The sequence below is a fragment of the Grampus griseus genome, assembly GCF_964374135.1.
Source record: "Grampus griseus genome assembly, chromosome: 7".
NCBI lineage: Eukaryota > Metazoa > Chordata > Mammalia > Artiodactyla > Delphinidae > Grampus > Grampus griseus.
This window is the reverse complement of record NC_139001.1, coordinates 100,750,593-100,777,222: the sequence shown is the minus strand read 5'-3', so window position 1 is coordinate 100,777,222 and position 26,630 is coordinate 100,750,593.

The window sequence follows — 26,630 nt, the reverse complement described above, 5'->3', positions numbered from 1 at the left end:
GCTCTTCAGGAACACACTAGAATAGAATGAAGAATCATGTTGAATAGAACAGTAAGGGAGATTAAGCCCAGCAATGGAGATGGAGCCCAGGAATAAGAAAGCAAGGAGATCACATAAGTAGCAACTGTGGTGGTACTAGAAAGAATTCTATGTTAGCCTGGCACATATAGAAATGCCATAGTGGATGTGTTGCTTTTAATATTTATGCTCATAGAAATCAGCAGGCTCTCCCACATATTAACATAGCTTGGAAGTGGTAGCTTAGTTTGAGAGCATGAACGTAGAAGTGAAGCAAGACTTCCAGTGTGCAAAGGAAGTTCTACCCCAGGCTGAGGAGTCTGAACATATTCCATGTGCAAGAGGGCATCAGAAAAACCAGAAGGCCTGTTCTGAGCTGCTTCCAGTTTTCATAATTTCTCTATAGGTGGTACAAGTGATGCTTATTAACAGGAAAGATCACATCTGAAAACATTTAACTAGTAAGATGATAATCAACTTTGACAATACATTGGAACATATTTTACATTTACTTCAGACAATTAATTGCCTTTATGGGGTTCTGGGTGTGGGCTTGTTCTTCCTATAACTCTTAACCAGACTCTCATGCGGGGCTGAGAAAAGCCACCAGTAGCCTTTTTCCATTTGTCAACAGTGCCCAAGCTAGTTCTTCTCTAATGGCAGGTGTGTCTCACAGCCCTGGGGAACATTGGTTTCAGTGTATGACCAGGAGCATTCATGTTCTTTTTGTAGCACGCAAGCTGCAGTTGTAGTTTATTTACCATCCAGCCCCGCAAGATGCACCTCTGGTTTACCTACGTAAAACTGTTCCCAGCTCTCTTGTTGGGCAGGGCCTTTCCAGCAAATGGGCAGAAGAGAATATAGGCTGAAGTGGTTTCATAGGAGAATTAAATCTGAAGCCTACTTATAACCTTCATGACCTTAAATGAAGAACTTAAATTATCTTTGCTTCATTCTCTTTATCTTTAAAATAAGTGCAACAATTTATATTTCCCTTGTTTGTTAGGGTGGTTAAATTAAATAGCATAAACAGATTATAGTGGTCTGGAAAGTCATGGAGTCTGGAAGTCTGGAAAGTCACTTGTATGGCATCATTTGCAATGTGATGATACTATTAACAATGATAGATATTAATTGTTTTTAACTCATATAGGAATTCACCTATGTTTCTCTAATTTAAAAAAAATTTTTTTTAATTTATTTTGTTTATTTATTTTTGGCTGTGTTTGGTCTTTGTTGCTGTGCGCGGGCTTTCTCTAGTTGCAATGAGCAGGGTCTACTCTTCATCGCCGTGCGCAGGCCTCCCATAGCGGTGGCTTCTCTTGTGGAGCACAGGCTCTAGGAGCTCAGGCTTCAGTAGTTGTGATGTATGGGCTCAGTAGTTGTGGCTCACGGGCTCAGTTGCTCCGCGGCATGTGGGATCTTCCTGGACCAGGGATTGAACCCATGTCCCCTGCATTGGCAGGCGGATTCTTAACCACTGCGCCACCAGGGAAGTCCCCTATGTTTCTCTAATATATTGAAATAAAATTCCACTGGAAATTCTAACCATATCATAAATATACTTTTTAGCTCATCATTTTCCTATTTTTTTGTAACAAATGCCAGTCCCCACCCATACTTGAAATCATTGTCCTTAGTGTTTCACTAGCTAGACATCTGTGCCTGTTTTTTAAAGACAAGGGTAAAACTAAAATATAACTCTTTGCATTAAAACATGCAAAGAGTTAACAAAATGGCATAACATTCACTTATTTTTTATAAGAGAAAAATCGTGCCTAACAGAATTGCATTACTCTCCTTGCATATTGCCTGCAGAAAGGTCTGTCAGTGATATTAATCACTCTGAGAAATGCATATCTCAGAGAGCTCTGCTAGAGTAAACTAAATTTCATTTTTCTAGACTAAAATAGGGAGCAGTTTTTTGCCTTCTTAAGGCAAAACATTTGCATTTCAATTGACATTATCCTTTTGAGTTTTTAAGGTTCTCAGCACCCCTCTCACAAGACAGCGACTCCTTAACTGGTTTCTCTTGGTTTTTTTTGTTTGTTTGTTTTGTTTTTTGTGGTACGCAGGCCTCTCACTGTTGTGGCCTCTCCCATTGCAGAGCACAGGCTCTGGACGCGCAGGCTCAGCGGCCATGGCTCACGGGCCCAGCCGCTCCATGGCATGTGGGATCTTCCCGGACCGGGGCACGAACCTGTGTCCCCTGCATCGGCAGGCGGACTCTCAACCATTGCGCCACCAGGGAAGCCCTCTCTTGTTTTTAAATGTACTTACCAGTCAGGATGATACTTGGAAAGCATAGACTTGAAAGTGGTTATTCGATTATTTTAGACTGCTACAAAGAAAATTCTACGTCATGAAAGGACATGGTATTGCACCACAAGGAAGAGACATACACAGTATTCTCTTCCAATAATAAAAGCACTGATGGGTGGATTCTATGGAACAGAACTGGAAGCCACTGGATTGCCTCCCTTCTTCCTCCTCTGAATTCACTTGCAGGAGAAATAAGAAAACTGTCGAAAACAAGTCCACTTCAGAAACATCTCAAAGGCTCTGGCCATTAGAAACCATCTAACTTGTCTACAAGGCTTAGTCCTAGCTCCTAAAGCTCCAGGCAGTGAGGAAAGGCCTCTCAGATTGTGTCAGTCCCAATGCCCTCATTTCACAGATGGAAGAACTGAGCCTCAAGAGGTGGAACAATTTGCCCAGGATCTAGGAAGAATAATGGCAGAGTAGTGGCCCCAAACCAAGTCCTTGATTTCTAGTTTACACTGCTTTCAGTGTGTTGGCTATATCACTAACATCAGACTGATCACAAAAGTTTCTTCAAGATTCCACACTTAGCAAAGGGTGATTAACCTGCTAAGAGGTAAGAAGGAAAGAAGGAGAAGGAAGGAAGAAAGGAAGGAAGGGAAGAAGGGGAAACAAAGAAAATAAAAAGGGAACTAACTGAGCTGTTTCACTTGACTTCCTCACCTTATGCAAGCTTTTTTTTTTTTGGTGCCAATCACTGGTACTATGATCATCTCTTCCCTGTACCTATCTGCTCCACTAAACCGCTAATTCCTAATACTGGCTGCTTAGAGTAATCATTTGTGAGGCTAATTAAAATTTCAGATACAGAGGCTCTGCCTAGACTTAATGAAAAAGAATCTCCCAGGGAAAGGCCGAGTTGTTTTTACTTCTAACAAAGTGATTCTGATGTATGGTAAAGTTGGAGATCTGTAACATTAGATATAGTTCCTGAAAAGCAGGAATAATTTCTTCATTTTACAACCTGATGCCTGGCATGAAGTAGGTGTGATAAGTATTTTATAAATTAATGAATACATGAATTGTTCTCAAATCAGGTAGTAGTAAGGAGCTACAGGAAAGATTCAGGCTTCTGAGATAAAATGAGAAAAGTCATTATGAAAAATGAAAAACTATAAAAAATGAAAAGAATTACATAAAATAAAATAAAACAATTATAAAGCTGGAAGAAACTGTAAAAGTCACTTAATCCATACCCATATTTTAGATATGAAGAAAATGAGATCTAGGGAGGTCAGCATCTCTCCCATGGTCATACAGGTAGTTAGACAACTGTAACCAAGAATTAGCTGTCCTGACTCCTAGCCCTGGAGAGAAAATTGTAACTGAGATGATCTATCAGGACCAGCAACATAATATCATCTGGAACTTTGTTAGAAGTGCAGAATTTTAGACCACACTGAAGACCTACTGAATTGAAAACTCTGGGAATGGGGCCCAGAGGGCCATTTTAATAAACCTCTAGGGGATTCTGAAGCACTCAAACTTGAGGACCACGGACCCTAGTAGGAATGTTAAGTAGTTTAGCATATGTAGATAACGGTTTGACAGACCCTCAAAAAGTTACACAGAATTACCATATGACCCAGAAATCCCAATCCTAAGTATATACCCCAAAGAATTGAAAATATGTACTTAAACAATTAACATACTGTTGGTTTTGGGGGGGTGGGGGGAATATGGAGCAACTGCTTATGGTGTGTATAGGGTTTCTTTTTGTGACAATGAAAATATTTTGGAACTAGACAGAGGTAGTGATTATGCAACATTGTCAATGTACTAAAGGCACTGAATTTTCATGCTAAAATTGTTAATTTCATGATATGTAAATTTCAACTCAAGAGTAATAATGATAATGATAATAATAATAAAGAATTATTCCCTCTAAAGTTTTTGGAGTGGCTCTCCCCCCAACTTTGTTAATTTCTTTACATGCATGCTCTGATCATTACTCATTTTAAGGGTAATCCTCTGCAGATCTCTCTTCTCTTGTACTATAGTGAATTCCCCCTGCCTTGCCTCCTCCCCCCGCCCCACTCTCAACTCTGTCTCTTTAAATTGGGGATATGTCTGGCATCTACCTAGCTTCCTAGTACCTATGTTTTAGCTTGAAAATTCCCTAGATAGTAAACTGGAACAATCTTGGGCTCACCTCATTTATCTCCTATGTCTCACGTATCATTGTCCTGCACAGCCCAAGGTTCAGTGCCAGAAAACCATTGTTTTATGTGTGTTATCTAGTTTTTAGTTTTTGGAGGATAGTAAATCCAGTGTCTGTTATCTCTGGTGGCCAGAAACAGTAGTTAACATTTACCTTTTACTGGAGCGTTTCTAAGGCTAGGTTTGACATCTTTATTCCCAGGTGCTCATTTTGTAAACATATGTACATGCACTTATGCACATACACACAGAGATATTTATCTTTTTAGAGATGTAGGTAAAGTGTACTATTTAAATGTAAGAGACACAGATCTAAATATTCCTAAAGTTGGAGAAGCATACATGCATATACCCACTATGACACTTCAAATTACATTTTATTCACTCTAGCAACAAGAATTCGTAGCACCATAAGGCTTTTATCTCAATGAGTACCATCATTGGAGCTCTTCTTAGAGCTCAAAGGATGCTCTCTAATTAGATTCCACTGCTAAAAGTAGAAGAAAATAAGAAAGTACATCTGTACATGCAACCCATTCATGATACTTTAGATGTTAATCCTAATGGGTCAATGAAGTCCATGGGTTCTTCAGTATTCTAAGGGAATCAGACTGCCAAGGACAAACATTTTATATTGACTAGGAACAGTGACTGACAGTAATGTAACACATATTAAGAGAAAGGATACCAATTAAAAGAGAAAAAGAATGTTCACCAGGGCAACATATATTTGATGAACTAATCCTGTCCAATGGGTATATGGAGCACAGAGCCATCTTTCCTCAAAGGGCCACATGAATCTATATTCTAACTTATTTTAAAGGATTGCTTTTAACATGAAGAATGGCATGTCACTCCTGGAAGTATGTTTTCTGGTTGTGTTATTCTTGTTCTCAAAATTATTTGCTTGGTAATCTGATTTTTTTTTTAAGTACTCAGTACAATTTGTAGAAAAAAAATTTTCAACCAATCAATTTCAGAGCACAATTGCAGGAGTAACCTTTTATTAATTTATCCCAGGAAGGCACCTCTTTTGAGTCATCCACCCACCACTCCCTAACTGTGATAAGGGAGCAAGGGGATCACAACTGCAGATGAATCCACGGAGGCTTACTGTCCCTAAACACCCTGTGTTCTTTCCTGTCTCTGTGGCTTTATAATTGCTGTGTCCCTACCTAGAAGACATTCCATACTTTCCCCATTCTAGGTAAACTTATTCATCTTTCAAGACCTCTTATAAGTGTCATCTTTTAAATAGAATGCTCTCCAATTTCCTAGTGAATTAAGTAACACAGCCTTCACTAAACCACTACACCAGAGAGATAATTTCATTGCATAACAGATTTGATTTAGGGACTGGTTCCCCCTACCCCCCAACTTCTGAGCTTCTGGAAAGTCTGAGCCTTGTTTATGTTAGAACATCTTTGGATGTTCTGCCTCCCAGTGCATAATAGACCTTTGAGAAATAATTGCTGGAATGAAGATAGGAGGCAAAGAGAAAAATGGATACAAAAAGGGGAAATGAATGAACACCTTATTGTAGGTATTAGGCAGTTCAAAGATAAGAGAATATCCTACTTCTAACGTTTACACGATTGAATAACTTAGATCATCAACATCTGGCCACAACATCTGAATTAAGATGATTTTGATAAGCCCATGCATTACAGAAAGTTCAGAACTTCAAATAGCAGAGGAAATTCTCACATGAGATAATCTGACAATGATTTTAAATCAATGCTATAAAACCTGAATATATGGAATAAATATACAGAGAAAATTTTTACTATGAAAGAAGTATTATCTAAAGAATCAGAAAGATTAATAACAGTTAATGATCTCTCCATTGATTATTCTTATGTTGGTTGATTGTAATGTTAAATAAAAATACATAATTCTCTCACTGGGTACCAAGGAGAAATGTGGAAATCATAGAAGACACTGAAACTAGTTTACAATCTAGTTGAGGTGATAATACATATTGTCTTTAAAAAAGATTTTAAATAAACGTTCAACTTGATATAAAGAACAAAAAATAAGACTTTACTTCCAGCCTTGAACTACTCATGTCTACCTTGGTAAACTATGAGGAAGTAATTCCCCTCCGTGGGACTCACTGACAGTATGAAGGCCCTAGTACCCTCCAGCTAGAATATTCATACACAAAAATATATCATCATGATTGAAATCAAATGTAAAAATATTGAGAGGTTGTTAACAAAGAAGAAATTGAGCTATGGGAGCTAAACTGATAAAGAAACCCTGAAGGGTTAGATTGTACTTACAAACACAAGCACAGGGGTCATGATTGTGGCTGTACTCTAATAGCCATTGATAGGCACTGCAGTTTTTCACATAAAGCAAAAAAGTTTGTTCACTCACAACAGCAGCCATCAGACTGTATACAAAATATGGAGAAAAGTTGTCATGTACCCAAAAATGACCATTCATCAGATGATGGCTATCTGTGTGTTATTTAAGTTGAGCTATATCTGAAGTTAGTATCAAATTAACTTTTGCTGCAGCTTTGCTCTCAAATATTTAAAGAAACACTTTCTACACTTTAAGAAATACTTGCATACTTGAAAACATGCCAGTATTTATCAAAGCAACCTCAACAATAAACTAATTATTGCCTTGATTGATTCTATCATTTTCTTCTCAAATATGTTGCACATTCAAGAGCAATGATGACCTGTCAGGATACAGGGTTAGATGGACTGGTTTTGTTTAAAAGGCAGTGATAGCTAATGTTTATCTCACTAAACATTGAATTATTTCCTGTTATATGTATGGAATAATCTCTTTCTGATCAGCTTTCATCATTGAATATGGTAACCAAGATGATTTAATTTGCTATTTTGAGTTCACTATGTCACAGATTCGCAGGTTTTTCAATTAGCAGTATTTGTCTTGGCCTAAAAACAAAAGAAAATCCAGAGATTTAGATCTCAAAAGTTATATAGCAATTTAAAGCAGTTGGCATTGAAACACAAACTCACTTGAACATCTGTTGCTCATAGGTAACTACATTTACTCAACCCAAAGTGAGCACTTGCTGGTAAAAAACTTAACTCCAGTTGACTCTCTCCCTTTCCTCCATTCTCAAGTATTTTCATTTCTGAACAAAATGCATTTAATTAAATTCTGATCTTTTCTGAATTCTTCTTTATTTATTTTTGGCTTTGTTGGGTCTTCGTTGCTACACGCAGGCTTTCTCTAGTTGTGGCTTGCGAGTTCTAGAGCTCAGGCTCAGTACTTGTGGTCCATGGGCTTACTTGCTCTGTGGCATGTGGGATCTTCCCGGACCAGGGCTCAAACCCGTGTCCCCTGCATTGGCAGGCAGACTCTTAACCACTGCACCACAAGGGAAGTCCCTTTTCTGAATTCTTAAGCAAAATAAGAAGGCTCATTTCAGGAAATTACCAAAGACTTTTTTTTTTTACCTTTTATTCTGTGACGGAATAATAGCAAACTACAAGAGATAACACCTAAGGAAAGAAATCATAGCAATTATCTGAATCTTCTTTTTTGGAAAATTAGCAAATCTATGAAATGGTAATCTCTGAACACTCATATGTTTCAAGTAAAGTGTTTAATAGTTTTTTCTTAGCCTCCTCTTGTAAAACTTCCTCCTAATACAATTTAATCCATTTTTCCACACTAAGATTCAGAAAGAAAGCTTTTATTAAAAAGAGAGAGCTCAATTTTTACCAAGTTCTATGTAGTGTGTAATTAATTTCAGTAAAAATTAGAAATTACTATTCAATTCAAAAATCAATGACTCAAATCTCTAAAGTGCAATGCTATCTCTAAATAAATCAGTTATTGAAAAATGAGGATCATTATAGTCTAATAATATGGTGAAGGGCTATGCCATCCATAAATGCCTGTTTCTATCGTTACTGATGATCAATAATATGGATTTGAAATAAGCATTTTATTTTATTTATTTTTTACAGTTGTTTTCTAGCCAGTCTCTTCAATTTATAGATGAAATCAATTATGATTTCTGTAGTGGAATGTTCCAACTGTATATTGAGAAATTCATATATTTTGGAACTGTCTTAGAGATTGTTGAGCTACTCTGATGATAATTTCTTGAAATGACAATGCAAAGTCAATTGAAAGAGGACCTCTTCTGAGCAAAGAGCTTTATACCTAATGATGGCTTATCCATCAGAGAGAGAGTGAAAAGGTAAACCACATCATTGTTTTTGCCAATAGTATTTATTTCCTAAGGTAAGTGTCACAAAATTCATACCCGCTGGGTGGGCAGGATCTTTTCATTAAACTTTGTCTCACATACAAGATTAAATATCACTGCTTTGGGATTTCTCTGGCGGAGTGTAACACACAAGGAAGAGATTCATACTCTCCCATTCAGATTTTTATAAAATTGTAAAATTCTAATTGTTTGAGGCATCAAACAGCTCATAAATATTTTACATGAAAGAAAATCTCATGAATAGTTGCAGAACATTTTCAGGATTTGTCATGTCTGGAAAAGCAGTGACACCTATAAGGAGGGCAATTGCTGGGAATTTTATTGGTAGAACCTGGAAGGGAATCATGGAAGAATCTCTGACCCCAAGGCTAATACTGCTAACTCAGGGGGAATCATTCATGTTGAGATCTATGTAAATGGTGTCTCTGGTGCTCAGGTGAAATTCTCATTGAGAACTCTCTAAATTCCTGAGGCAAGAGAGGATCTACGCAGAGGGTTGGATTTCCTATGAGAGTACATGGAAATCAAAAGGGAGAAAGATTCCAATGACACTTTAAACAGCAGGTGCTTCCAACAATGTTTTCATCCTAAGCTTCTGAAACCTTGCTTCCTGGAGTTCATTTCATTTTCAAAGGCCTGAGAGTAGATCCAGAAGTGTAGGGTAAAATAAAGTTCTTGGGATGTTTCCATAAAATACTCAGATTTTCCGATACAGCAAAAGGGGACTGAGGCTGAGGTTGAGGCAAAATCCCTGTCTCATATCTGATTTTGTCACAAACTCCTCATTGCCCTGGTGAATGCTTGTGACCATATCTGGGCATCTATTTTTTTCTTCTCTGTAACATGGAACTACCAAGTGGCATCACTGTAAAATACTTATGAGATAGTAAATGCAAATCACTATAAGCATTATAAGGTGTCATAAAATAAATGTAATTTTCCATTTAAAAGTCCACTTGTCAGCCACTGGTTTGGATATTATGAATACATCTTAATATATCAACATATTTGATGTATGACTTATGGTCAAGGTAATGGTGATAGAATTCATGTAGAGGGAAGTTAGGAGTCATTTTTATTTCTACAGTAGTCTATACACTATCTTCTAATTGTGGATTTCATTAGTAGCTGCTAATTCAAGAAAAATTCTTCCCATTCCTTTAATGTAATATTTAAGTCAGCATTCATAAGAGTATTGACTACCAGAATACCAAGATTGTATTCTGTTACAAGCTGAGATCATTGGCTTGTTAATGTTCCTCTTCAATATAATCTGAGAAAAATTGAAGTATGGAAGTTCAGTTTACCTGAAATCTGAAGGGTGTGAAATATTAAGCTTGGATCACACGTTTCTGAGACTAAAATTAGAATTCCTGGTCCACAAAAGATTTTCTATGTGATCATAGGAAATGCTTACTTCCTCTTCGCTTTTTATTTCTTCCATCTTTCAAATCAGAACTATAATGCTTATCACTAGGTATGTATATATAGTCTCTCACTTTCAACCGTGATAATGGAACGTATAAGAGATTCATTCTACCTCTGAGAGAAACTATAAAGGATGGATAAAATATGTAAACAACCATCTGATGTTACAGGAGAGCAATCAGGGCAGGCAGGAGCAAGGAAGCACAGCAAGGGAAGTCCCCATTCACTTCTGTTTTTGTGTTAGAAAATTTGCCAATCACATTTTAGGGAAATGAAAGCCATGGTAGCCTAAAAATATGGGCACTCAAACTGGGGAAGGGAGACAGTCTGGAGTTTGGGGTTCCTAGAATGGCAAAAACTTAAGGGGCAAAAGCACCAGAGGCAGGAAACCAAAAAGAAATGAGCTGAGAACTGTAGGTAATGACCTACTTTGGGCATTGTGCAATTCTTACACTGTGTGCATTCAAGCTGAGACTCCTAAAAAGCAAGTGAAGAGAGTATCTGAAGAGCTAAAAAGCTTAGAAAATAATTTGGCTGTCTAGCTACAAAGAAGTTAAAATTCAGGACTGGCCATGGAAGTGAAAAAGAGAGAAAGAAAGGGAGGGAGGGAGGGAGGAAGGAAGGGAGGAAGATTTTCAGGTGACACATAAAAGGGCTATACTTTAGGAGTGGGGCTACACCCTAAGAGTAAGAGCAAACTAAAATCAGACATCCCTATTAAAACTGGAAACAAAGACTCCACTGGAATAAGGTGATTTATCTCCACTCTATCCACTTGCCAGAGTAAAATTAAACACTCTCTGGAAAAAGATAGCTTCATCCAAAGCATAGAAGATCCAATATTTAGTGAAAAATTAATAGGCATGCCAAGAAACAGAATCAAATAACCAAAAAAATCAAGAGTAAAAATAAATAATAGAAAAATACCTGAGTGATCCAGATATTAGAGATATCAGAAAAGAACCTTACAGTAATTATGTTTGATGTGTTTAGAAAATACAGAAAAAGACAAAGAATTCCAGCAGGAAGCTGAAAACAATTCTGGAAATTCTAGAACTGAAAATAAATTAACAAAATTTAAGAATTCAAGAGATAAGTTTGATAGAACAAGAATATAAAAAGATATTCACATAACTAACATTAGAGAAATTAAAATTAAGAACAAAATGTGCTATCACTTCACACCTATTCAAATGGAAACTATTAATTTAAAAAACACTGATAATATGATAAAAGAAATGAGTGTTGGTACTGGTGGTGAGCACGTAAGTTACTACTGCAGCCACTGCTCAGGAATACTTTTGGTAGTAACTACTAAAGCTAAACACACACAATTTTATTCTTAAATTTTCCAAAATATATTTACATGAGTGTTGATAGCAGTGTTATTCATAGTAGCCCTAAACTAGCAATGATCCAATTGCTTATCAATGTTGGAATAAATAAATTGTGGCATGTTTATTAATGGACTATAATGCAGCAATAAAAATAAAGAAATTCTGATACACACAACATGGATAAATCTGACGGAAATGATGATAAGTTAAGGAACCCAGTTGGAAAAGTATTGGATACTATATAATTCCTCATGTGAAATTCAAAAACAGACAATACCAATTTATGGTTAAAAGTCACAGAACAAGTTACATCTACAGGATGGGAATTGACTGGGAGAAGAAGCAAGGGAAGTTTCTGATGTGCTAATCTTGTTGTTTACTTTTACCTAGGTGATCATTATAAATGTATATACATTTGAAACAGTTCATTTGTGCAGTTAACTTTATATTATGTTTCACTTTAAAAGTTTACAAAAATTATGACAAATTCAGTCATATGGAAGTACTTGAAGAAGTAAAAAAAAAGTAAGCATAATACTATTTTTGTCTGCTTGTTATTTCTGATGCCCAGTTTCACATTCAAAGTCTCCAAAAGAAATAAATGAAGAGTCTTCTTGAGGCAGAAAAGCAGGATTTCTCTGAAGACATCTCTCATCTTTTAAGTGTCAGGTGTCCCCACAGAGTAAACTGTCAATATTAGATTTACTAAAACTAATTTTAAATTTTAAAATGTCATTTCAATTCACCTTCTCTCAACTCAGAATTATGTGCAGAAAAAGACATTTTGTTTGACTAAGGAGCAGGTCACTGGAACCTTACAAAGTCCCTCTGAAAGGTGAAAAATCATTTTATATTTGGGGAACCCAATATTTATTTGAGCCAGCAGAGTAGTCTGGGGCATAACAATGAAATATTTGGTTCAAATGGTGTTAAATAAAGGAGAGAAATAACATACACACATGGGAATCTGGATGAACACTTTACTGAAGTGTGTGGCTTTCACAGCTATTTCTTTCTTTATTAGAGATCTTTCTTCTCTTCCGTTGTTAATGAGTAATCAATGCTCTAAATGAAGAACAGCCTCTTTGTACAATATTAAGGCACATGAACCCATGCTCCTCAAAAAATATTTTTGTTGACATTTTCCCCTGAATCTTCGACGCCTAAAACCATTTTTGGATGTATCAGGATTGAAATCACCAATATAATAGATTAATTTCACTCTAGATAATTTTATGACTGGAAAGGACCTGAGAAATATTCCTCTTCCAACCCCTTGGTTTTTTTTTTTTTTTCGGGCCTCTCACTGCTGTGGCCTCTTCCGTTGCGGAGCACAGGCTCCGGACGTGCAGGCTCAGCGGCCATGGCTCACGGGCCCAGCCACTCTGTGGCATGTGGGATCTTCCCACACCGGGGCACGAACCCACGTCCCCTGCATCGGCAGGCGGACTCTCAACCACTGCGCCACCAGGGAAGTCCCCCTTGTTTTTTTTATATTAAATGATGTGAGGTAGGTGAGCTGAGTTTATGAAGTTCACACAGCTTTTTGATAGAAACTTATTTTCTGATCACTTTCCTTGTTGTTTGTTTGTTTGTTTCTTTTTCTTTCCCCAATGGGTGGCTATTGCAGAACTAGCATAAAAACAGCATCAAAATAGGACCCAAATCTCCTCCCTCTCAACTCATTCTCCCAGAGCTCTTCTGTCACATTGAAGTTCCATACTAAATTTTGCATTAAGAACTGCAACATCAACCAATAGCTCCTTTGCAAACAGATAGCCTAAAAGTCACTGTTTTAAATAACAGCTAAAGGATTTCAGAAGGGAGAGTGTATATGGCTTATGACAATTAGAAGTGCTTAATGGAATAGAAGTTAGAGGAATGGTGAAATTTGAGATGGACAATGGTCTTTAATCGGAGTCAAATCACGTGGACATTTTTGTCTAGTTGCAGTATCTTAGTTCTGATAAGTGGTGGTGAAAGGGAATATCTCTTGGAGTATCTCCAACACTTTGACTAGACTCTGCGTTAGTGGCTGGGGGGAATTTGTTACCCATACAGCATGCCAGAGTCTTACCAGTAACTGCCTGGCTGAATGTTATGTCAGCAAATAGAAAAAGCATTGCCTTACCGGATGCCTGGGTTGTACTGATGTTTAGCCTGCTCATCTTTTTTCCATCTTTATCACCACAGATGTTACGTGAAAAGTCACTATAGAATGATTGGAAGTAAATATTGCCAATTTTGGAGAGCACGGCTTGGGTTCCCAACCTCAAAATCTCAATCACGTTCTCCTATCCTGTATTCATGCTCCTTCTCTCTCCTGTGCTCCCTTTCTTCTCCCTGTCCTTCCATCTCAGGCTGAAAGCTCATTAGCTCACTGATTTGAAAGTCTGTGTTAATAAGAAGCACATCTTCACTTTATTTCATTATTGCCTTCCCACACCCGCTACACCTCACTCTGCTCCTTACCCACAGACTTTATTTTTCTTGTGGAATTTGTCTTTTACATGTGTGACCCTAATTATAGAGTTGAATGGGCCACTGGGTATGAATGACTCAATACTAAACCATAGTTTTTTCATGCATTCCTTCTTGATTTCTTTCTTTCCTCTTTTATGAATTAAAGACACTCTTGAGAGCCAGTGATATTCTCTGTGTGGCTATGAGAAATTCTGGAGATATAAGGAAGGAAGTCCCAGTCCTTGCTCTCCTGGAACTCTGAGCCCCCTTGGGAACACATCGGGAAAATGAAACTGTGAGCACAGAAACAGGAAACACAGATGAGCCTTCTGTGTCCAAGGAAACAGCAAACGGTGAAGTATGAATGCAGCACAGAATCTGAAGGAGTAGATGAAGGAAAAGGACCTGATTATAGTGGTTCTTCCCAAATGGGAACTCTGAGCACAAAGGGATGAAATAATTTGCCAAAAGTCACTCAGTACGTAAGTAGCTGAGCCTTCTCCTAAACTCCAAATTCTACCCTCTTCAGAAGTATCACACTACCTCTCTACATCTACTTTTATCATCTCCTTGACTTTGCTTTCATTCTTATTCCTTTCCATTTTTTTGAGAGCCTCGTGGTTTTACTGAGATTTCCACTATCAAAACTCCTAGGTTGGCCTTTCACTGTTATGACCTCATGATACTTAATTTTCTTGAATTGAAACCCAAAACAAAAAACATTATTTTGCACTTTATGTTTTACATTCATACATCCCTGGTTTTCATTTTCTTAGTCATCTTCTCTTCAAATTAAAGCTCACTGGTACATCTTATCCACAAAGTCAAAAAATCCAGAGGTCCTTTAATTGAAGGTGGGAGGGGCAGCTTCCGCTCTCACGTTAGTTACTTGCTTCCCGTACAGCATCCGGATTTGATAATGACTAGTGGAAAGATACAGTGTGAGGTCTATATACTTGTAACTATTTTACAGATGAGGGCACTGAGCCTAACTTGCCCAAGGTTCCAAAAGAGAAAGTGGTGTGGAAGAAACTTGAACCTCAGACTTCAGTTTTGGGGGTTTTATTACTACATCACAAAATTTAAGGTTTAATTTTACACGTTTTCGGTCTTTGCTCCTAGCCAGCTCTCGTGTTGCAAAGCATCATAAAAACAGGTCTGGAGGGGCAGGGGGAGTCTTAGACTTTGGGTTTCCTTTGGAGATACAGAGGGCTGGAAAGAGTACTGCTTTCAAACTTACAGAAGTGGTCCCGCAAACAGCAAGTTCATGACTTTTCCTGAATCCCTGAGTGTACTGGGGTTGCAGAGCAATCAACAAATCCAACACAGGGGCTTCCCTGGTGGCGCAGTGGTTGAGAGTCCGCCTGCCGATGCAGGGGACGCAGGCTCGTGCCCCGGTCTGGGAGGATCCCACATGCTGCGGAGCGGCTGGGCCCGTGAGCCATGGCCGCTGAGCCTGCGCGTCCGGAGCCTGTGCTCCGCAACAGGAGAGGCCACAGCAGTGAGAGGCCCCCGTACCGCAAAAAAATAAATAAAAATTTTAAAAAATTAAAAATGAATAATAAAACAAATCCAAGGCAGGTAACCTTGGGAGCAGAGGAGATAGCAGCACTGACATACCTGCGCAAGATGCAGCTGTACACACAGAGTCTATCTAGGTCACTGGTGACTTGGGCGAGGCTGGGTGATGAGCAATGGCAAGACGGTGAAGTCCCTGGGAACTGTGAACAGACGTGGAGTCCAGGCCCTCTGGAAGGCTCTTTTTTGTTATTTTTGGTTTCCTTTTTTCACAAACCCCATAAGACATTTCCTGAAAAGATTCAGAGAATCATCAGAGCGTCTCTCATATTTCAGAACTACAACTGGGAACAGCAGCTGCTTCAGGAAATCCAGGAAACTGAGACTCTGAACTTCTATTTCCTGTATGGAATGAAAGCCTTAATCTGTGAAAGGAATGCAATAACACTGTAGAGCTGGAGGTACCAGTGAGAACCCATTGCATCTAAAAATTCCTTCTGAATCTGAGAGAGGATCAAGAATAGCTTCTAGAATTAGAATTGTGGGGAGTGATGGGAGCAATGAAAATACTACATCCTTGAGGCCCAGGGACACAACAGGGGGTGTGTCTGAGGCTGAGATTTTGGTCAGAACGACAGAAAATGCCTCCACATTGAACACCCCACCCCCATGCTAACAAATATCTCATAATAAGTAATTTGCAAAAGACTTGCTGAGATGGAGCAGAAAGGAAAGCCCTAATCTGAGAACAAAAAGCATTGGAAAAAGAATCTGGCAAACCAGCTCCCACACAAAACACAAAGTATCCCCTAGATAATTTAACATCTGTGGCACACAGAGTAACCACAAAGACAACAAAGGTCAAACCCAGTCCCATTTCTAATTAGATTAGCTCAAACCCCTGCCCTAAAGACCCAGTAAAAGGAAAAGTGCACCCATTTCTAGGTTGAAAAACCTATTTACCCCAGTCTCAACTCTGCTACACAATGTAACTGGCTTTCGGGAAAAGAAAATAAGCATTAAAAAAAGGCAAGAGAAAAGAATATACTCCTGAGAGACAAAGAATCATCAGCACTAGATTCATATATGACAGAGATATAGCAACTAGCTAATAAGTGATTTAAAGTAGCTATGATCATTATGCTAAAGAGTAATAAAGAGTAATAAGACTTTGATACTCTGTATCATCTGATATGACATTAGAAATGGCACATAACCAAAAATGTATAACCTCAATCCAATAAAAAGATAAGGCACACACAAATCAAGGAATAGTCTACAAAATACTTGAAAAGTATTCTTCAAAGTATCAAGATTATTTAAGACAAGGGAATACTCAGAAACTGTCACTGGTCCTTAGTAAACTAAGAAGACACAACAATTAATGCAATTTGGCTTCCTGGGTTGGATCCTGAAATGGATAAAGAACGTTAGTGGAAATCTGATGAAATATGAATAAAGTCTGTAGTTTAGTTAACAGTATATCTTAACATTAAGGGAAGCTGGGTGAAGGGTATTTGGGACTCCTTACTATTTCCTCAACTCTTCTTTAAGTCTAAAATATTCCAAAATTTTTTTTAAAAAGTCCCTACTTGCCTTCTAATATTCATCTATGTAGTCAACAAATATTTATTGAATGCCTGGTATATCCTGGGCACTCTAGGAGGCACTGAAGAAATATTTCATGGTATTTAAAATACATCAATAAATAAGCAAACAGATATTTTGTTACAAACCTTGAATGAAAGCTAGACTGTAGCATAAGGAGCCATCACATGGGCTATTACCTTGAGGCAGCGGTCTACAAGTACATTACTATGCGAGCAATCCAAGAGGTCAAAGAACAGATTTGCTCCCAAACTAAATTAAAATGCTTGAATCACATGGTATATTAAAATGTATTTAGAGTACATGGGAATGAGCAGTGGGAGAGAGAGAGGGTAAATTAATATGTACAGAATACTGGGCACATGAACTGTAGCTTGTCAGTCAACTTGATAAACAGCCATGGGCTTTAATTTTGTGCTTGGGCACAGGATATATGGGACCAAAATTGATGGGACCAATAGGTGGCCATATTAAGACCTCATTTCGAGTATTCTGAATGAGGCTCTCTTGTATATGTAGTGTCTACTAAGTATCATGCATATTTAGAGTATAATGAATATTTAATATCCAGGCACCTCATGAATATTAGGTATCTTTCAGTCCTTCCATCACTTCCTATCTATGTGCAGTCTTTATAACCCTCTCCTTACTATACTACATTTGGCTTCTCCAGAATTGCAGTAAAGGATGAGAAGTTCAGAAATAAGTTCATTGCTAGAGTTGTAATGTGGCATCAGTGCATTTAGGATACCAAGTTCCTCAAATGTTTTCTCCCATGGAAATTTCTGTGAATTTTTCAAATACCCCCCCCTTCCCATATTACTAGGTCATTATTACCTGTAGTTGCCTGTCATGAGTGATGGGTAAATTGGGTGACTGCTTCTAACAGCCCATAAGCCACAGACTCAGGGAGTCTGGTGGAGGACACCTCACACCTGCACTTAATCCTCTCCAATGTGGTTGCTTCCAAGATGAGATCCTTTCATAAGATCAATGCCTAAACCTTGAGGAACAAGATGTTAACTCCTTTCTTGGTAGAACAGCTTCATTCCACTTTGATCCATTTCTTCTGTTTTGCAATCAGGGGCTATTTCAGGAGTGAACCAAGTATAAGTTTCTGCATTCATATATTTAAGCTTGAATTCACCTGGCTGGAATTGAACCAGTTCACTCCCATCCTCCCTGAAAACACACTGCATGTGTGTTGTACTCTCCAAAGAATCTCTCACTGTTGGAATCTACCCAGGAGCAGAATAAAATAAGGGTTGGAAACCTTGCTTAAAAATCTGTTGCCCTCTCCTTCATTAATGGTTAGACCTCTGCTAATACTCCTAACTTAAGAAAAAATGTTGAATTTAATATTCTGTTCTTTTTTTAACATCAACACACTATTACTAATTTTAATCACCATTAATCTATGCACTGATTAATTTACCAGTTACATAGTTGATAGTTGTTTTCCCACATTGCCAGTTAAAAAGAAAAGTACACCCTAATGAAAAAGCATGTTATAATTATTTATATTTATTTTCTGTAAATATTCTATCTATATTTAGATAAACTATATTGCCATGATTTCTAAATGCTTCCAGATCATTTTTAATATGGAAAAAATCTCTAAACCTACTCACATTCCCCATTCTCATGAAGATAAATCCAGAAGCTCAGTAGTAATGCTGAGAATGAACCGCTTACATTTTTTAATGTAATTTTTTCATGTTAGAGTCATCTTGGGATACTATTCAGGATAAGTTCCCCAGTGACGAGGGGGGTCTGTGTCTCCACTGAAACAAAGCCAGAAGGTGATATGACAACATAATTTTACCCAATTATGATACAAGAGTTGACATAACCCATTCAATTGAAAAGGTGACAAAAATTCTACTTAGGGTTCTTAATTGCTCATTTTTCAAGTATTTTATACTTAGTGCTGGACAGGTGAGTTTTACAAGTAAGGAATGGGTCGAGTAAACATGCCCTTGGGAAAAGCCTACAAATTGACGACTTTCCTGTCACTCTTTTTTTTTTTTTTTTAGCCTTCCTTATGATGGAGGATAGAACAATCCGTCAAGCTGCAAAAGGTTGACCTGATTTAGTCACAGCAAGCTGGGGAGAAATTCAACTGAAAAATGGCCAATTTAAAGGCGCTGTAAAGACCAAACAAGCTTACTTCCCCGGGGACCCACAGAGGAGAAAAAGCAATGAACTGGCAAACAGTAGAAGAAAAAAGATCAACTCAGCCTCCACATTGCTGAAGCTGGCTGGGCACCACTTCAGTCCCTGCGGAGCAAACACGCAGAAATTAACGGGATAATCTCATTTTGCCTCATGGATTCTATTGGGCCCTTTTTTTGTGATGCTTTCTTCACTTTTCTGATCCTGATAGCTTTAACACTCAGAGCATAAAATTGACATCATATTTCTGGTTAAGCTGACATTCAAAGTTAGACTCTGAGGACTTTTCTTGTCTTGGAAGATACAATAATAATAATAGATAGATAAAAGACAATTTTTAAAAGGTATAGCCCGCCTGTAAAATTGAAGAAATAAGTGCCACTGGGAATTCCCTGGTGGTCTAGTGATTAGGACTCCACACTCTCACCACTGAGGGCCCTGGTTCAATCCCTGGTAGGTAGGGAAACTAAGATCACATAAGCCGCATGGTGTGGCAAAAAAAAAAAAACCCTCTGAAAACCAGAAAACAAAGCACAGAGCAGAGCTGAAGCCAGGAGCACTCCAGGCTCCAGATCCAGAAGCAGCTGACACACGTGGGATTACAAGGAATAAACATTTTCCACTGTGTTAAAAGCAGGGCATGATGAAGAACCTTTGCTTATAAAAGCAAAAATGCTAAAAAATGTTTCTGCCAACCACTGCTGGCAACACGGCTCACAAATCTCTGCTTTCTTCAGAAGCAAAAGGATAGAGACACAGCTGCTGGCTCAGCTATTGGATCAGCAATATCTGTAGTCACCATGGAGTAGGAACTGAGCCATATCCAGGAGGCCTAGTTCTCAGCTGGAAGCAATTACAAAACCACAGGAAAGTGAACATCTTATGGAGAGAGAGAGAGGGACCTTCCCCCAAAGAGCAGCAAAACAAAACTCTGAATATTTGAAGTACATTTGAACTATAGAAGTTATCGGTAAAATCAACATTAGTAGATGAATTTCCTCCAGACAAAAAGAAATGACACATCAATGAGACAAAAAAAAACTTCAACATGATTATATTCAGAGACCTTGAAGTGATTAGGAATAAATAATATACATTAAAAAAGTATGAAATTAAAAAGTATGGAAATGAAAATTGATTTGTATACTCTACAACTCAGTATTGCCTCTGCTTGGTGTATGTGTCAGAGAAACTGAAATAAATTTAGCAAAATATTAATATTATTGAAGTCTTTATCATAAGACTTCTTACATGATATTTTTGCATAACAATCACTTATTTAACTAATTTAATTCCGTTGTTAAAAATCCTTAAAATTTTTATAGCAATCACACGTCTTTTTCAAATTTATGGATACTAAGTACTTGGTAAGGCAGGTATTATCTCTATTTTAGAGAGACATAGTGAAGCAGAGAATTTTAATCGATTTTCACATACTGACAACTTTGTTACTCAAATTTAGGTCTCAAATTTAATTACTCAAATTTAGGTCTTCTGATACAAAAGTCTGTTAATTAGCCCCAAAGGCAATTCATTTAATTTATTTGCAATCCCAATTTCCTCACTTGTAATTTATTAGTAAGTTGAAAAAATGAAATGTCATAATTAAAGCACCCAATGGGTCTTCGGTAAATGTTACTATCCTTTCCTTTGTTCCTTCCAGCAACTTCTTGCTTCTCTTTGCTTTTTTTGTTTATTATTTGACCTTTGTTTCTAAATTGATTGAAAGTCTATGCAGTTGCAACCAAGTTAAATTTTATATTTCTTTACCCACTCTACCTGTCATTACGAAGTATATATTTCCATTACCTATAAGAATAATTTGGTTCCTCACAGCTAACATATAAAGCAGATAAGGAAGGTATTTGCATTCATTTTAGCATTTTTTTCAGTTAAGAAATCTGAGGCCCAGGGTTACATTATTCACTCAAGCTCACACACCAAAGAGAAAATTGAGCTGCAATGTTTTATTTGGTTTTCTGATTTCAAATCTAGAATTTTTCTGGAAATGTGGGGTTTTCTTATCTACCTACATACCAATCTTTATCTATTCATTGCTGCTTTCAGAACTCCTGAGCAAAATCATGACTGGAGGCTCAGTTTGTAGAATAAATGACAGTGAATCTGTTATTGTTGTGAGGACATGGTGGGGCATTGTAAAGGCAAAGCTCTAGCCCAGCGTTCCTGATTGAGTAGGTCTAGGCTGGGGCCAAGCATTTTCATGTCTACCATTTTTCCCAGGTAAAGCTGACACCACTGGTCTGGGAATCAGAGCACTGCTGTTCTAATTTCTTGCCACTCATTGTGTGGCCTGTGAGCAGGAGCTACACCCTACTTTGGGAACTTCTTAGAAATGCAGCGCTTCATACCCCACCCCCAGATCTGTTGAATCATAATTTGCATTTTTCTAAGACCTGTCTGCATATAAATGAGAAGCTCTGGTTTGTTACACTAGGTCTCAGTGCTAGGTACATATTAGCATAACTTAGGGATGTGGTAGGAGGTAGAATCACCCCTTGACTGGACAGCTGGAGTTGGCCAAGTAGAGTAAATTGGAGCTCTGTTTTCCCAGACATTCCAAAGACCAAGTTAGTGGCAGGAGTTGAGCTCTGCTGGAGTAAAGAGACAAGATGACCACTCCTGAGGTCAAGGAGACCTCCCCAAGGCCACAGGCACAGAAAAGCTCCTTGGGAGGGCTCGAAAGGGAGGGAGTGTTACCCCATAATAGGTGATGTCAAACCTCCCACGGGCCTCTGTGCTGGAATCTATCTTGGCAAAAAGATGCACACACATATTGAGGAGGGCCCTAGGACAGGTCAGATGTGGAAAAGAAACAAGATAATTGGCCAAAGGTAAACAAAAACCCTAAAGAACTGCCACTACATAAATGATTTAGCTGCCTCTTTATGGCAGTCCTCTTCATCAGCGAGGATGCCCACACTCTTTCTCTCCGGGTGTGTATTACTGCCTTGCTTCTGTCTTAAATAAACAGTTCCTCTGTGTGCTCTCCCACATGTTACCTGTTTTTGCAGTTTTTGCCTCCTTGAGAAATTCATTTTTCAAACAGGACAAGAGCCAGGGCAACTTTGCCTCTAGCCCCTGGTAGACTAGTGTTTAGGATTCCTGGTTTTCACTCAGGCTACTCAGGTTCAATTCCTGGGCAGGGAACTAAGATTTCACTTCAAGCTACCACTCACTGCTGTCTCTCTGAGATCAGGGAGATATAAAAACACACATAACTGGGTCTCTTCCTAAACAATTTTAATTTAATTGATCTAGGGTATAGGCAAGCATGAGTGGTTAAAAAAAAATGTTTCCCAGGTGACTCAAAAGTACAGACAGAATTGTGAACCAGTGGTCTAGAATACACCATTTTCCACATTTACCTTAGGCCAAGAAAGATGTGAAAACTTGATAAGGAAGCAAATTCTCAGCTACCTCCTATAAAAACATTCAGTAGACCAAAGAGGGGCCAAGCCTATATAATATTAACAAGAATTCTAAGTAATTCTTATGGGCAGATAAGTTTAAGAAACTCTACTCCAGAATTCTACACATATCCCTAAAATAAATGAACTGCATGTTGGAAATATTCTTACCTATAGTACCATTTTAAAAGTGCTTCAGTCAACATTTTGAATTTTAAGGAAAAAGGTCAAGGCTTATACTTTATAAAAAATATATATATATTGATTTCCTCAGAGATAAGCATTATTTAATGGAATGGAATAATTAATTTTGAAAGCTGGTAAGTTGTATCTCTAGCCCTGACTGTATCTTTAATTCCATGTATCAATGTCAACTATTTAGTTAACATTTAGTTAACATCCTTAGGTGTCAGTTTCCTCATTCCTTTCCACTGAAAGACTGTGGCTCTAATAAGTATTATCATTTAGTTAATGGGGATGAGATATGTAGCAGCCATCAGAAGGTTAACTGCCAACCTAAGAACACTTGATTTTAACATCTGGTGCATTCTAACCTATCTCCCCAAATGTCTCTATTAATGTACTCAAATCTCAACTCACCACAAGACCTCCAGTCAAATCTGTTATTCAAGAAAAGCTGAGCAGTAAGGGAGAATACCATCTTGACCAATTCTTAACAGTGTCTCAAAAAGGCAAAAATTGGGATCTAGCCTTCATCAGGTTTGTAGCCAGGTCTGGGTCATTTTAAGGTGTCTTGAAAGTGGGGACCTGGCTGAGATGAGGCAGGGAGAGTATATGATCTAATAATTTTGGATTAATGGGCACAGTAAAGTGAAGTAAGGGGCTTGAAAGTGAGTTTTGATGAGAAAATTGTTAATTTTGTTAAACTGTTCAGGTGGTTCACAAGATCATATATTTCCTGGAGCAAGCAGCTAAGCTATTTTTGCCTGATCCAGTGTTATTTAGCACAAAAGCAGGACAATACTTCCCCTCCCAGAATGGTTTAGCACAAGAATAAAAAATGCATTGGTTTCAGGTCTCAGCATTTAATTAAAATCAAGTTTACTTGTTCTGTTGCAATCATTTGCAATCATGTTGTGAAGTGTGTGGTGAACCCCGGCTCCTTTCCCCATTAGTGCCCCCTTATTTGACCAGCACCTCTCTACTCTGACTCTGGGAGTTCTCTAGCTACATAATGAAGCCAAATCCAGCCTCTGTACCCCAACACTAAATTAAATCTCACAGAGTTTTGGGTAAAGTAGAAAAGAACTGCTTTATTGCTTTGCAGGCAAAGGGGACCACAGGGACTAATGCCCTCAAAGCTGTGTGTCCCACCTGGAGGGGGTAGTGAGGAGTTTTATAGTAATGGTTCAAAGAGGGCGTGATCAGCTCATGGACATTCTTCTGATTGGTTGGTGGTGAGGTAAGTGGGAGTCGGCATCATGAACCTTCTTGTTCCAACTGGTCTGGGTCTGCCTGCTTGCGGGCAGCATATACTTAACTTCTCCCACCTGGTATCTGCAAAACAGCTCAAAGATATTGATATGTGTATCCCTTAAAGGGGCACCAGGACCCTGCCCCAAGGCTGCACTAGTGTTCCTTGACTGCTTCTCCAATGTCTCCACATCCCCTCCCTTCCCTAATTAGCAACTGTTTGAACCTCCTCCTTGGAACTCAGGGAAGGTCGTGGAGGCTGAATGAAGCCTATTTCCTGTAATCAGGAAATGGAGGACATAGAAAGGTTTTCGTGTCCAGGAGCCCCACAGGGTCCTGCTGGGTTTCAATAACCCCTGATGTAAGGATCTTTTGCCTCCACCTACTAGTAGGATATTCACTAGGTTTGTCCCATGGCTTTCAGGATCATGGTTATTCTAGGTTATTTACAAAGTACAGTATTAAATCCCAAAGAGAGTTGGCACATTCAGCATGGTGACAGTCCATTCTGATCCAACATTCCTGCTATTAGCAGCAGGAACTCCCTTCCTCAGGCCTGACCTCCAGGGTTCTTTGTTAATGATCCTTTGTACAGAGTGCAGAGGGCACCCACAGGGAAGCTGCCTGGTGTGGCATGAACTTTCATTCTGGAAAATAAGAATTTAGAAGTTCTTCAAATAAAGACAACTGCTGGGTTATAAAATGGAAACTGAGCATGTCAACAAGGACAAGCTGAGAAAAAGGTCGGACTAGCAGTCATAGTAAAGAGCACAGGACGAGGCATCTGCAAGGGGAGGGGGAAAGGAATTAACAAAGATATTAAGCAAAAACTGTGATTCCAGAAAGATGATGAGTCCTTTGTATTTAAACTTCATTCGACTCTCACAGTGCCCTTGAGATATGTACATCCTTACCTCTATTTTATACAAACAGAAGGAACTCAGCTCAAAAGAAAGATCAGACTTGTCTTCAGTCACAGAGTAATACTACAGGACAGAACCAGGCTGCAAACAGAGTACTTGTCTTTCCTCCCTGCAATGTTGCTTCTCTTTGCATTAAGATGGAAAGGCTTGTCCCAGACCTTAGGCTGTGGTGAATTCAAGGTATTAGTCTCCTTTGCTGTAAAATAAAAGGATTCAATTAATTTTAAAAATTGTCTCAGAGAAGCCTAAAATATCATTGGGATAATAAACTTGGATTTGTTGGATTCTATCTCGTGGAGAAAGTCCATCTGAGAATAAGACAAAAAAAGAAAAGCAGAGCTAAGAAATGAAGGGCACTTTTATCCTAATTGTATCGTTTGGGGGCCCTGGGTTTAGTTAGTCTAGTTCCAGGACATTTTTCAGAACATGAGCTAAATAGATCCCTCTTTTCACTTAATGTTTAAGTTAGATGTCTAAAAAAAGTCCTGGCTGATTACAATCATGTAGAAATTATGTCCTTTGGAATTATATAAAGAAGAATGTTTTTCTGTAATTTTTTTCTGCAAAATCTCTAAATTTGTCTGAATATACAATAAAAACATGTTATGCCAATTCCAGATTGAATAATTCACTTTAGTGCCATGAGTTTTATGCCACTTCCCTCTACTTATCCAAGCTAAAACTTCTATATATCCCTTAAGCCAGAGCGCAAATGCTGCATTTTATTAAAAACATCTCTTGTTTCTCTATAAGGACATTTTTCTATATGACCCCTCCCATAGTAAACTATGAAGTATTTGCGAACAGGGTCAGTAAAACCTATTGTTATATTTTTTTTCAAAGAATATATGTTCAAGATAAAATATTTCAAACACAGAAGATCTTACCATCACATATAAACTACCACACAGCAAAAATCATACCTTTAACTCTCAAGAAATTGTACTCTTAGGAGTTGCCTATCTTGCCAAAAATTTTCTTTGTATAAATATATCTATTTACTTTTTAAAAATAATAACAAATGGAAGCCAATTGTAGACATGCGTACTAAATTTTTTTTCAAACAACCACCTTGGTGAAACTTTCCATTTTGGCACAGTGTATCAGCTTAATTTCTTTTCTTTACCTTTTTAAATTATTCTATTATATGCATTTACCATAACTTGTTTAGCCTAGCTCTTATTAATGGGGATACACACACACGTGTGCGCACACACACACACACACACACGTGCGCGCGCACACACACACACACACACACACAGGACTAGATTTTGCTGTTACAATGCAATGCTGCAATGAACATTCTCTTGTGGCAAAAGTCTGTCTGAGAGATCAAAAAAGAAAAGAAAAGCTAATTAGGCCCCCAATCAAACTAATCTATCTCCAAGACATTTTTCAGAACCAGAGCTAATAGTTCCCTCTTTTTGCTAAATTCTGTTTAAGTTGGAAGTCAAAAACTGAACTAAACTGGATCAAAGTTCATGGTTATTTACATTTTATGTTAGATATTGCAAAATTGTTCTCCAAATTGCTTTCACTAATCTGTCCTCCTACTAACAGTTAATAAAACTTAGTTTATTCCTTC